The sequence below is a fragment of the Equus przewalskii genome, chromosome 1 (genome assembly GCF_037783145.1).
Source record: "Equus przewalskii isolate Varuska chromosome 1, EquPr2, whole genome shotgun sequence".
NCBI lineage: Eukaryota > Metazoa > Chordata > Mammalia > Perissodactyla > Equidae > Equus > Equus przewalskii.
The window spans coordinates 74025619-74039475 of NC_091831.1; the positions used below are offsets into that span (position 1 = coordinate 74025619).

At 41.7% G+C, this 13857-nt stretch overlaps 1 pseudogene; it reads left to right on the forward strand.

Annotated features, from left to right (window-relative positions):
- The first annotated feature begins 394 nt into the window (after positions 1-394).
- LOC103561027 (14-3-3 protein theta pseudogene) lies at positions 395-9097 on the forward strand (annotated as a pseudogene).
- Positions 9098-13857: the final 4760 nt, after the last annotated feature.

Sequence of the window (13857 nt, forward strand, 5' to 3'; positions counted from 1 at the left end):
TAAGAAAACATTCTCATAAGTTGGGCTACCTGGTCTTACAGAACAGGAGAACCGCTCAGGACAGAGTAGGAGCCAGGAGCCCACGAAGCCCGCTCCTGACAGGAGTGGCCCCACCATCCCCACGACCCAGCTGGTTCCTGCACATCCTCTCCTAGTCGTCCCGCAGCTACCGCTGCTTCAAGTTCACTATTCTGAACTGCTATACTCTCTGGGGTCTCACCTTCCAAATCCCAAAGGAAGGAAACCTGATCCAGTTTATTAGTTACTCTCCAATACAGCGCATTCTGCTGGCAGGTTTCTCCCACCAACCGTCCCTCTGCTTCATCATAGCATGCCTGCACCATGACAGGCCCAGGTCCCCAGTCCATACCACGGTGGCCAATGTACTCACGTCATGTCAGAAAGCACAGCAAATTTTGAGGAAAGACGTGCTCCTATGGTGACTTTTATGAGAAGAAAGCTGTGTAACTGGTAGGCACATGGACATGTCATTGTTCCCATGTACTGTTAGTAAAGGTTGATTTTTTAAATTTTGTCATGCTTTGTATTTTATCTATTTGCCAATCTGTTCCAATTAAGTGTCTCAGTGGGTCAAAATATCAAAGACCCTAGGACTGCCATTCTGAAGAGCCCTAACTGGTCTTGGGATGAAGCATAATGTCCACAAAAAAGAGGTCCTGGGATGGGGCTCCCCGAGGAGCATTGCCAAGAGACCCACCTTCTCTTGGATCCCACCTCCGTCAAGGGTCCTGGACTGTATTGTTCAGTCTTTATGTCCTGCCTTTAAAGGCATATCATAGACATTACGGCATATCACTTCCTTTTTACAGACTGAAAGATAGCCTCAAAAATTATTTTTTCAAGGGAAAAGAGGTCTTTTCTTTCTGGGGTGAGAAACACTACTCATTGTAAGTGCTTTCATCTGAAAGCAACAGGGGTTGAGAATGATAGAGCAGTTAGTTGCCTTTTAGCTGTTCAAAAATTGGAACATTTTCAACCTTTTGGGGCTATCAAAGATGCTTTTGCCTTTATGTATAAATCTTGATCAAAAAAGTTGTTAAAATTTAACAGACTCTGAGTGATTGAGTCAAAATATTAAGCTACTTTGCTGCCTATTTTAGGAATTAATTTTAACTTAATTCATGCTGCCCTCCTTAGAAACCAAACCAACAGAAATTGAAACTCACTACCCCTGCTACCCTTCCTTGGAGGCTGAAAGGACTTTCGTCAGTATGAGGAGACAGCACCATGAGTTTGGATATCTGGCCAAAGGGCACACTAATTAGGAATGTTTAGATTGCCCAAGGAGGGCCAATCATAGCACAAAGGAGAAGGAGTCTGATTCCAAAATTTGCCCACCTATCTGAGAAGAGGTTGCTGTTGAATTAGTCAAGACTTCCAGTTACAAGTGTGAGAAACAAATTAACTGAAATATAGCTTAAGCAAAAAGAGGATTATACTGTAAGGAAATTGGGTTATCTCATATAACCGAAGGAATACTTTAGCCACTAAATGAGGTGGACAGATGTCTCAGAGTGGTTGGAACTTGAGACTCACAGGCCACCAGGACACTTTCCATATCTCCATTTATTGTCTCTGCTTCTCTTGGCTTCTAGGCTTTGCTCTTTCACTCTGCAAAGGAAGGAGACGTTGTGTCAAACACAGCACACAGCTTTCCAGCACCACCACCACCAGCACACATCTCATCCCCTGAGAAAATGGACACTTGCTCCTAATCCCACAGAAAGATTCCTGGTTTAGTTGTCCACCATGAGCCAACAAGCTATAGGTAAAATCAGGGCAGGCATCAACTTCCGGGCCAAACCAACATGGTTAAGGAATTCAGGCTTGGAAGAACATTACAGAGAAAGAAGACATTTCCCAGAGAAGATGAGGTTTCTAGATGAAGAGAGAGTGCTGACTGAAGAGAGACAAAACAGATTTCAGCTCCAACCTCAAAAATAAAAGACCATGAGTCTTAATGTGAAAACAATTTAACTCTGGATGGTGACAACTGACTGCAGGAATTAGGAGAGAGAATTTTCCTTTCTCTACTTGCATTTCTTCTTTGGGTTGCCAAGAAATAAATGATGCCCACCAACAAAATAAATATGAGAAATAAATATTTAATATTAGCAAATAAATTTTAGCATTTTACTCTAAGCAAATAAAAATATCACATCTATACTTATAAACACTAGTATATAAGTATAATCTTAAAATATCAACAACGTATTCAAATTCATATACAGCCTTGGTCCTCTTACATTTCCTAGAATCCTCATCAGCTTAAAGAGCCCCTTAAACATTAGACACCTGAATTCATCCATACAGTTCACGGTCATATCAGAATTTTAACCTCCGTTTAACTCCAGTCCCGCAGCCTATACTTGCTCCTTTGGAGTAAACATCTAGGAAAGTGTTTCTCAATGGCTTTCCTTCTTTTCAGGAAACAAGATGAGCCACTTTAAGTTCCTCCTCAAAAAAGCTGGTTAGAGGGGCTAGCCCCATAGTACAGTGGTTAAGTTCAGCACACTCCTATTCAGTAGCCCAGGTTCGTGGGCTCAGATCCCAGGTGCAGACCTACACCACTGGTCAGCCATGCTGTGGCAGCAACCCACACACAAAATACAGGAAGATTGGCACAGATGTTAGCTCATGGCTAATCTTCCTCAAGCTAAAAAAGAGGAAGATTGGCAATAGATGTTAGCCCAGGGTGAATCTTTCTCAGGAAAAAAACAACTGGTTAGAGTTTTAATCTTTATTATAACATGCAACCTAACATTGGAAGAGAAATTGATCCCCAGTTTTTAAAAGTGAGATAGATAGGGGCTGGCCCAGTGGCACAGTGGTTAAGTTCCCACATTCTGCTTCGGTGGCCTGGGGTTCACCAGTTGGGATCCCAGGTGCAGACATGGCGCTGCTTGGCAAGCCATGCTGTGGCAGGCATCCCACATATAAAGTAGAGGAAGATGGGCACAGATGTTAGCTCAGGGCCAGTCTTCCTCAGCAAAAAGAGGAGGATTGATGGCAAATGTTAGCTCAGGGCTAATCTTCCTCAAAAAAAAAAAATTGAGATAGATAAAATTCAGACTTTCCCTAGTGACCAGAATGTTGTAAGTTTAAATAGATAAAAATTTCTATCTTTTGCATTTCAAATAGGTTTAATCTAACTTCATTTTCATATAAAGTTGCATTGTTTTGTTGTTTGGGAAAAGGTATAGGGGAAAGAGAAAGAAATATTTTTTATTACGGTGAGATACACATAACATGAAATTTACCATTTTAACTATTTTTTGGTGTGTAGTTCAGTGGTATTGAATACATTCATGTTGTTGTGCAACCATCTCCACCATCCATCCATCTCGAGAAAGAGAAAGAAATCTCACATTTAGCAAAATCTTACCCTTTGCCAAAAAGACCTCTTTCCAACATTGCAGTTATTGAAGGAAATGATAGACTCCGCCCCAAACATTTTAAGGCCAGCTCCAGAGAGCGTCCCCCTCCTACTCTCTCCAAAGTGCTATCTTGCCCCAGAGTCCAAAACCATTCTGGTCAGACCATTATCCTGCTCCATCTTTACACTGGAAATCGCACTGCCTGTCTTTTGAAAGGCTCAAATGTTTTAAAGGAAACATGCACCCTCTCCCTTTAGGTTCCAGCCATATATAACAGTTCACTACAATTTCATGTTGGCCCTGACAGGCTGCACTGTGGAGCAGGTTTTTGCACAAAATCTTGATGGCAAAAGAAATGGAACAAAGGCATCAATTACAAGGATAGATTATGGTCTCTTCAGGCAATCGAAATTAACTTCTGAATCCTGAGTGGCAGTCGATGCAGAACCATGAGGAATAACAAAGAGATCATTGATCCATCTTTCCTTTGCATTTTAAAACATACATAATTGTTTCTTGCTTGACTGAATTTAGCAATCTTTCCTGTCAAGTAAGTGTCCGAGCTGTCTTTTAGAAATTAAATTGAAGAAATTAACATTCCTCGAAGCTTTTAGTGTAATGTGTTTCATATTCAATAGCCGACAGATTTAACTTGCTAGGGTGATGACAATGTCTTGGCTTAGAGTGCTGATGGGGAATAATATAAGATAATCATTATCATGCCAATATACTAAATGCTGTATTGTGTAAGCTTGCTACAGTTTTGCCTGATAACCTTTATGAAAATATTATCCTGTTTTGCCATCCTGACCTCTAGTCTCTGATATAACAGATTAATGTTCAGAACCACAGAAATAATTTCAGAGATTGATAGCTGAGTAAGATGCGAGAATGAAGAAGAAAATTTTTTCTATGCTTTTGTTTTCTGGAAGTTTGAGTCGTATCCTTAAGGCAAAACGTTGGCTCCAACTAAAGAAGTGTATACCAAAACATTGATTATAATCAGCATTTTAAAATTCTGGCATCATCCCAATTGCTTTTGTTATTTTCACGAAACAGGCAGCTGAAGCTCTTATTGCCTTCAATTTCAAGGTGAACTTGCGGAAACAATAGGAAATAATTGCTATGATGGTGCATGGACTTCCCCGGGAACATAGCACCCTCCCATAGAAAAGAGTACTCGGAAAACGCCATTTAAATGTTTAAACCTTGGGAGTTTCCTTTTTGTCTCTACAAAGATATATTTTTAGGATTGCACACCAATAAGTCCCTTAAAAGTACAGAAGATTGGAATCAGAAGGCATCAGGCAGGTCATCCCCAAGTCCTCATTTAGTGGTGAGGAAACTGAGACCCAGAGAAGAAGAGTAACCTGCCTAGGTGACACTCCAGAGACATTCAAGTGGAACTCTTTCCAATAAAACATTCCTCCAAGCCACCATTTTGATTCTCAAGTCTGCACTGCTCCCTTCAACTCTCAGCATCCAGGCTGCTTAGGTGCTAAACAAGCTAGTGCAGCTCACTTGGAGGTGAGCTAAAGTCATCAGCCAGATGCATGTATTACAATCCATTGTTCTGCTGCAAATGTGAACAATGTGGGACTAAAGAGGAGCTTAAAAGGCAGAGATAATGATGAAAGTGAGCCCAGAAACATGTTTATGGCAGAAATGGAGTCTCAGCCCCAGGGTCCTGGGTATCCTGATCTGGGTCCCAAGCTAGTTCTTTCAAAATAAGCATTGCTTAATTTCACTGGGTTTCAGTTTCGTATAGAGTGATGATACACAGAGATAGATTGATCGATAAGTGATAGATGCATAGATACTTGCGTATGCATAAACATTTTTTCTACCTCCCTGAGTTCTGTGAACATTAGGTGAGATAACATATATCAAGGACCTAGCATGGTGCTAAACATCTTCATTTTCTGTCCACACCACTGACCTCAACAAGGAGCTCTAGAACTACACGCACGTGAAGTTCAGAAGTGAGAGGAGATTCTCCCGGGGGCAACCTTCAATTAGTGGGAAATAGGAGTGGAACAGATGGACGAATGCCCCCTCTTCTCTCTCTCCAGCAGACAATTCTATCTGTAGGTCGCAAGGAGTCCTGTAGAATTGAGCCTTCATTGCCCACAAACTCAGAGTAAAGCCTTACATCGGGTTTCCCTCTCTCCTGCCCTTGCTCCCCAGTCCCTCACTCCAACTCCCTGGTCTCCTTTGTTTCCCAAATAAATCACTTGCACGTAAGTTCTTGTCCCAGGCTCTGTTTTCAGAGAAATCCAAACTAAGACAGCCATTTACTAGCTGTGCAATCTCGCGAAAATTACTCACATTCTCTGGAACTCAATTTCCTCATCTCAGAGTGGGAATAATAACACAACTTCCAGGGGACTGTTGAAAGGACTGAAGAAGGTGATGTATGTGGAAGTACCAAACCCCAGGTCAGCCCCTCCTGTGGTGACCCAATCTGGATTACGCCATCCCTTGACTTGCTTAGGCCAACACCTCAGCATCTTGAGCCCCTTTCCTTCTCTCATGCTCCACATCCAAATCCTCTTGTCTCAACCTTCAAAACATATCCAAACCCCACCACTTCTCACTGTCACCAGGGCTTCCTCCCCCATCTAAGACTCCATCATCTCTGCCTACAGCTCCAAACTCATTCCCTGATCCTATACTTGCTTCCTTTATGTTTTGTTTTGTTTTCCTCAAAATAGCAACTGTTTTTAAGCATATCATATCATTTAACTCCTATATTGCAAACCCTTCTCTGATGGCTTTCCACTCCATTCAAATTATAAGCCAAAGTCTTTTCAATGGCTGGCAAGGCCCCATGGGAACTGGCTCCTCACCACCTCTCTGACATCTACCACTGTCTTCCTCCTTCACTCTCTCCTTCCATGGTGGCTCCCTCACTGTACCTCATAAACATGCCTGCCAGAGCCTATATAGACTCTTCCAGCTGTATGAACTACTCGCCCACTGCAGATCTACACAGCTTACTCTCTCACACCATTTAATTCTCTGTCCAAATAACCCACATATCAAAAGTTTTTATTCTGATCATCTTTCATAAAACAATAGATACTCTCACCTAAGAAAAATTGCACCAGACAAGATGAGCAACCAGAAATTGATTTTACTCTGATACTATCTCCAGTGATAGCAGCGGGAACACAGATCAAGTCCAGAAACTCAGCTCCTCTGAAACAAAGGGTGGGCGAGCATTTACGAGCTGAGGTGGGGTGGATCTTAGGCCATCTGTGTTCGCTAATTGGCTTACCCAAAGGAAAAGTAAACTTTCAGTCTTTGTGATAGGAGAGAGTTTTACAACTTGGAGCAAAGTACACACCCAAGATATTAGGCTCCTTGTGTCCCACAGAGACTGAGATTTAGGGCCTCTATCTCCCTTGATGAGGTCCTTGAGAAAAAAAGTCCTGGTAGTAAAACAGGCCAGAAGCTTTTAAAAGACTTACATCTCAAAGGGGCAGAGAAAGAATTTACAATTACAAATTCTCGAAACCAAACGCTCTGTAGGGGAGGAGGACATTTCCCCTCCCCAAATGGGGGTTCGTCTGGCCGGAGAACAAATTAAATTCACATGAGACAGAATAGCAAGAGAAAATTAAACAAAGCTTTATGAGGAACCATGGCCCGGGGCCTTTCTCCCCGAAGGAAGAAAGGGCGCCGAAGAAGTGGGGTGCACACAGTTGTTATATACCCCCAAACAGGGTGTTTCACATGTGATTGAAATGTCCCTTTTACAATAGTCACGAGGCCGCTCTGTCAGCACAGAACTCGATGGAAACGACAGATAGGTCTGCTGTCCCAGTGAACGCTGCGGGGTGGCAGGTGTGTTGCCTCAGGCTAGGGGGGGCGAGGGGGTGGCGGGGGTCACAGATGAGCGCCGCAATGGGTTCCCAGCCTAAAGAAAGATGCTTAATCTTTAAGGAGATGCCAACGTTGGGAGGGGGAGGGAAGTCAGTTACTGGAGGTTACCAGACTAGCACAATAAAATGCAGATTTAAGTCCTTGCCTTTGGTATTGATTAAGAGTTTTTAGAGAGAAGGTCATCCCCTTTCTTCTTCCTGGTACAGAGAGGGAGGCAGCTTTTACAGATAGAGATTTACCTTACAAACGTAAATGTGTCCTAAGGAAGGGCAAGTTCCATTCCTCAGAGCCTCCTTCCCTGTCCCAGTTTATCAAAAGCAATCAGCCTCAAATAATCCTGATGCCAAAGAGACATGTCTTGGGGTGGCCAATTCCAGGTCCCCACAGCTCCAAGAAAGGAGATGTCAGGGGTCTAGAGGCAGGAAGAAGCCTGTCTGAAGCTTAGTCAAGCTGAGGGAATGTTAAGGTCGTCTTGAGCACGTCACTGCTTACGTATCACATATTCGCTTGTTTCCTCTCCCTCTTCACTAGAATACAAGCTCCAGGAGAGCAGAGATCCGCTTTGTTTACTGCTCTGTCACTGCACCAAAAGTTTGCTTAGCGAGTAGTATTTGCTCAATTAATAGCAAATGCACAGAGCATTCTAGAATGTCTCAAACTTTACTTTTAGAATTAAATCACTTTGTTTTGAATTGTTTTCAGTGGACTTATTAATTATACCACTCATTTTGTTCAGCTTTTATGCTGTAGAATTATTTTGAAATGATGTTTTCTGAGAACGCTTTAAAATTGCCTTCCTGAGTCATGGCTCAGAGCCCTTCTGCGTGTGTTTGTGTGCAATATCTGTGCAATTATATGTGTATATAAATGTATATACACACATTAATTCAATATGTATACTATATACATGGAATACTCATATATGTTGGATTATTTTCATTCCTAAACACATTCATTTCAACAGGGCCTCAATAAAATTTTTATACCAATTTCTACACTTACTCATATACATTTACTGTCTAATTCCATCCTCTATCCTTCTCAGCTTGGCTTTTCACTATCTGGAAGACACTAATGAATCAATTCTCAAAATGTTTTAAAAACACAGTTAGAGATAGAAGGATTCTTTGCTAAAGTCAGAAGCAGATTAGAGGGGCGGGCTCTGGAGGAGGGCTCGTCCCCACCTGGGTGGTGCTCGCTCCCCTCCATGCCTCCCTCCCATCACAGAAGTCCACCTCCAGCCTGTCATGGAGAAGACCCAGCTAATCTCAAGCACAAAGCTGCAGGTCCTCCTGAAGGGTCATCTGGAGCAGCAAGAGGAAAACTGTCACTCCTTAGAAGAAGCTGAAACTATGATAAGGACTACCATCAGAAGAAAGTGTAGTCTGAACTGAGATCCATCGGTGCCCTAATCCTGGAATTGTTGGATAATTATTAACAGTCAATGCAACCAATCCAGAGAGTAAGGTCTTCAGTCTGAAAATGAAAGGGATCACTTCCAGGACCTTGCTGACGTTGCATGTGGTGAGGATCAAAAACAAATGATAGATAATTCCCAAGGAATTTAGCAACAAACATTTGATATAAACCAGAAAGAGATGCAACTCACACACACAGTCCACCTGGGGCTGGCTCCTCACTCTTTTGTGTTTTGCTAGGAACTCCTTAATAACCCGGAGCTTGCTATACACTGACTAAAACAGCTTTTGATGAGGCCATCATAGAACTTGATGCACTGAACAAAGACATACAAAGACAGTACAGTCCTCATGCTGTCGCTTAGCACAATCTACATTTATGACATCAGATAGTGCAGGAAAGAAAGTGACGAAAACTGAATGCATACGGGGGACAGCCTTCTTCCTCTCTAGAAACCTTTTTACACATCTCATTCCTTAGTCCACTTGAATTTCCCATTGCAAAGAAACCCATTCATGTGTATGGAATCAACCGTGTGTAGGCTTTTCACGCTGCAGCTTTGGGGAGACTCCATGCCTTGATTTGTGTTTGTCTTGGCCTTCGTGGTGGGCAACTGCTGCTGTAGAAAAGTGTTAACAGCTTCATTTCCTATAAACATATGTGATTTCCAAACGCTTAATGGAGAGGACTAAAAATGCATTTGGTATTGCAGTAATCTAAACCAGTTCCGCAAGTGACTGTTTTATGTTACTGTCAAGATATGCAAATATAGTTAATTACAATTAAAGAGTATTCTACACTAACTTCTTAATTTCTACATTCTCTCCCTTACTCTTCTTTAGGTCTTGCTTTCAGGAAGCAACTTTTTCACACTCTTAATGTACTATTTTTTTAGTAGAAATCTGAAGTAGGAGATTGAACCGAAAGGCATCTGACATTTCTGGCCTTAGGGGTCCCCCACTGAAAGACCTCTTATATAATACGTCATAGAGGTCCTGCATCTCTGTGACAAGAGGGAGTTTGTCATTCACATTTCATTTGCTGCTGTTTAGGTTGACAACTTGTCTTTGTGGTTCTGGTATTGTCTTTACTATGTAACAGAAGTAACATGTTGCTGCCAGAATACAAGGATTTCTTTTGGCAAATTAAAGTGAATAACATTTCCTAACACACTAGAAAGGGGAAATAAATTAAAGCACACAGTTTCCAGTCTAAAACTTCAGTCCTTTTTTGTGCAGATTTGCGCACAGGTGAGAGAGTGTCCAGTTTGTCTAGTGATGGCTGTTTAGGGAGCTGGACCACCATTGTGTGTTGCTCACCACTGACAGCAGTCCCAAAAAAGCCTTGTAAAAATGTTAGATCCCATGCAACAGCAGAGTTACATAAAATAAAATTACATTTTATAAACCATTTACTGTGCCTTTTAACAATTGCATGCTCATATTTTAAGTGACAGGCGAACTTCTGAATTTATCGATGGTTCTCTTTTATTTTATGCAAAATGAGTAGGAACACCCATATTTCTTCATGGTGACACATTTGTCTAGGAGTGCCTGGAAATGTATAAAATTGGACTACATTTATTAGTGTAAGTGTTTCACCATGGGTTAGTTTCATAGTCCATGTATTTCTCGTATGTAAATGATATCTTGTTAAGTATTATGTGGAATAAAGCAGACTTCTAAAACTTAAAAATAAAAGTGAGGTGTTAGACAAAATTAACAAGTTTCTGTATTACATGATTTCTCAGAGCCCTTCAAATACTAATATCTAACGTGTATTGTGGATTTCCAAAATGGGATATAATGTACAGCTTTTCCTCACAGCTTTTTTAAACAGACTTTCACAGGACACACTCTGTGATCACACTTGAAAAATATCACTATAGTGTCAAATCTGTGCATACCTTATTACTTATCATTTATAAAAATGAAAAATGGCTTGTTTTAGCACTTATCCTAAAAAGCCATTCTTCCATTTCTGTCTAGAAAAAGCTGCCCATTTATCAAGCTTTGGTTCCATGTTTCTAAACTTTTCCATTCGGCATGAGGAAGAACATATTACATCTTATCTGTAGTGTGAGATCTTTTGAAAAAGTTTCTAATGCCCATATCAATTTAACATATTGTTAGGTATTCATATTTCTCTTCCAAATAATCAATTATTTTTGCTAATATGCTTGATTATCTTAACTTTTACCATACATTTCACCAGATTCTTCCAATATGGAGGCAAAACTTATTTATAATTTTAGATTCCTTCTTAATATTTCCTTTGTTCAGGGACCAATCGTGGCTTCTGATTTGCCTCCAGCAACTTCTGATTCTAATGCTTCTTTCAAGCTTCTCTCTAATCCGTCCCCACTCCATGGTGGCTGCAAATACATTTCCTCTCACTTCCCAACACACTGCCCTCTCCTCTCTCCGGCTCTCCCTCATGCCTATCCTGCATATAGCCATACTTCTTCCCATCCCACCTGCTTCACTCAGGGTTCAGCTGGCAATCAGAGCCCCTATAAGTCTAATGGAAATAAGGGCTTTATTATGGGAATTAGATATTACACCAAAGTGGAAGGGGCTGGAGAAGTGAAAGGCTGGAAGGGAGAGTCAGGGAATTAGAGCAGTTCTCACTAATCAGTCCATCTGAAGCACTGGCATGAAATGATAGTCAGGCTTTTGGGGAATTCCAAGAAGCCAAATGCTGCGGACTAAATGTTTGTGTCCCTCTCAAATTCATGTGGTTAAGCCCTAACCCACCATGTGATGCTATTTGGAGGTGCTGACTTTGGAAGTAATTAGGTTTAGGTGAGGTCATGAGGGTGGGGGCCCTGATGATGGAATTAGTGCCCTTATAACAAGAGACCAGGGGCCTCCCATTGGCCAAGTAGTTTGTGTGCTCTCCTTCGGCAGCCCAGGATTTCGCCAGTTCAGATCCTGGGCACAGACATGGCACCATTCATCAGGCCATGCTGAGGCGGCGTGTCACGTAGCATGACCAGAAGGATCACAACTACAATATACAACTATGTACTGGGGGACTTTGAGGAGAAGAAGAACAAAAAAGAGATTGGCAACAGATGTTAGCTCAGGTGTCAATCTTAAAAAAAAAGAGAGGCCAGAGAACTCTCTCTTTCTGCCATATGAGGACACAGTAAGCCAGGATGTAGGCTCTCGCTAGACACTGAATCTGCTGGGACATTGGTCTTGGACTTCTCAGCCTCCAGAACTTTGAGAAATAAATGTCTTCTGTTTAAGTCACCTGGTTTATAGTACTTTGTTATAGCAGCTCGAGCCGACTAAGACACCAAGACGGTCTGGCCATCAAGGTGGGACAAGGAAGGGCAACTCATTGAGGTCTAGAGGAAGCTGCCACCTCTGTTTGGTCACTGTCCCTGGGGTCCACCAGCATGACTGCATTGTGGGCTCATGACTGCTGTTGGTCACTAGGGTCAGCAGTCAAGAAGACAATTGGGCATGGAGTCAGGAGAGTGAGGCATTGGGTCTGCCAGACCCTGTTGAATCAGTCAGTCTCTGACTACTATAACATTCGAGAGAAATGGCTGTTCCTTCCTCCTTCCCAATCTTGTACAAGTTGCTTTTTTTTACCTCTCTAACCCAGAAATCTGTAGGCTTGGGGATTCCAGGAAAAGTAGTTCCCAGCCTTAACCAAGAAGACCCAGCATAATCCCGGAAATTAGACTAACAAAAGACAGATAAACAAGACAAAAACAAACAGAAGCTTATTAATATGTATGTTGCACATACACATGGGAGTATCAGCGATGAGTAATTCAAAGGAGTGTTTAGAACTTGGGTTTACACAACATCTTAACAAAAGAACAATATATTTTGTAGAGAAGTGACAAGACAAAGGAAAGAGACTTTGAGTTTCTAGGGCTAGCAAGTTGTGGTAAGGCAAATATTTGAGGAAACTAATATTATAGAAGGGCTAGTTAGTAAGGTTTGTTGTATAGATTCCTCTGGTGCCAGCACCAGGTTGACAAAGGACTAGAGTTATCTCAGTGATTGGCTTCAGTCCTTCCTCGTAGAAAGGGGAGAAGGGAATATCCTTACAAATTAATGTCCTGTTTTAGGCAAATAGGGGGAGAGCAGAGAGCTTGTCTTGTATCTGCTTCTTCCCAATTACCTTCAGCTCAAAACAATTCTTATGCCAGAGTGGCATATTTTGGGAGTGACATATCTGTTATCCTTCAGAGGCATCCATGCGCACCACCTTTAGCCATATATATCTTGCAAATAAAGACATCAGCAAGATCATGCTTCCACCTAACAGGATGCAACTATCCTTCATATAACCAAACACATGCCAATCCTCCCCCCAGAAAGGAGATACCTCACCATGTACTTTGCCCATCACTAGTTAATGTTTATTCCTCTTATCACTCCCTCTTTGATATTCAGTATCTGAGATATGAAATTATTCTTATGACACATCTCACGTTAGATAATAAGGAAACGAGAAATGGGGAAAAAGGAAAAGAATTGGTTAATATACATGCAAAATATTCATAGCAAAAGAAGGAAGAAATACTCATCCTGCTCTAGTCCTTGTTTCTGAAACCGGACATGTGGTCATAGTATTTATAAAGTGGCTGCCTTTACTTCCACGCATCCCATGCTCTCTTTGCCCTCAGCAGGAACTTCAGCTGGTCATGGCTCCTTACTTGGTGAGGTGACCAAACCTTCACTCCTGCGCTCTTTGTTAGCCTGGTTGCCACAGGACAAGGGCAACCTCTGAGGCACCCCAATGAACTCCTGCTTTCAGAGATTCCTCTCTGTCCCCATTGTGCCACCAATTCTGCTGCTTCCCTTCAACCGTCATCATCGTCATCAATCATCTCAGCCAGCTCCATGACCCTTTCATCACCTGTAGTTGCTGCAAAAAGACCAGTTCAATTCTCACATCCTTTTCAAGGGGTTTCTAGGATTCACTGATTTATTATCTACTCCACTGACAATCTGACATGGCTCTGTTTTTGGCATTATGTATCTTTGAAAAAGTTCATGTTTTCAATATAGAACTATAATATTAATTATCACCCACTATTTTCTAAGTGTATTCCATGTTTTCTAGGTTACATCTCTCTTTACTTCAACTGGATTATAAACTCCTTAAGGTCTTCTGCCCCGTT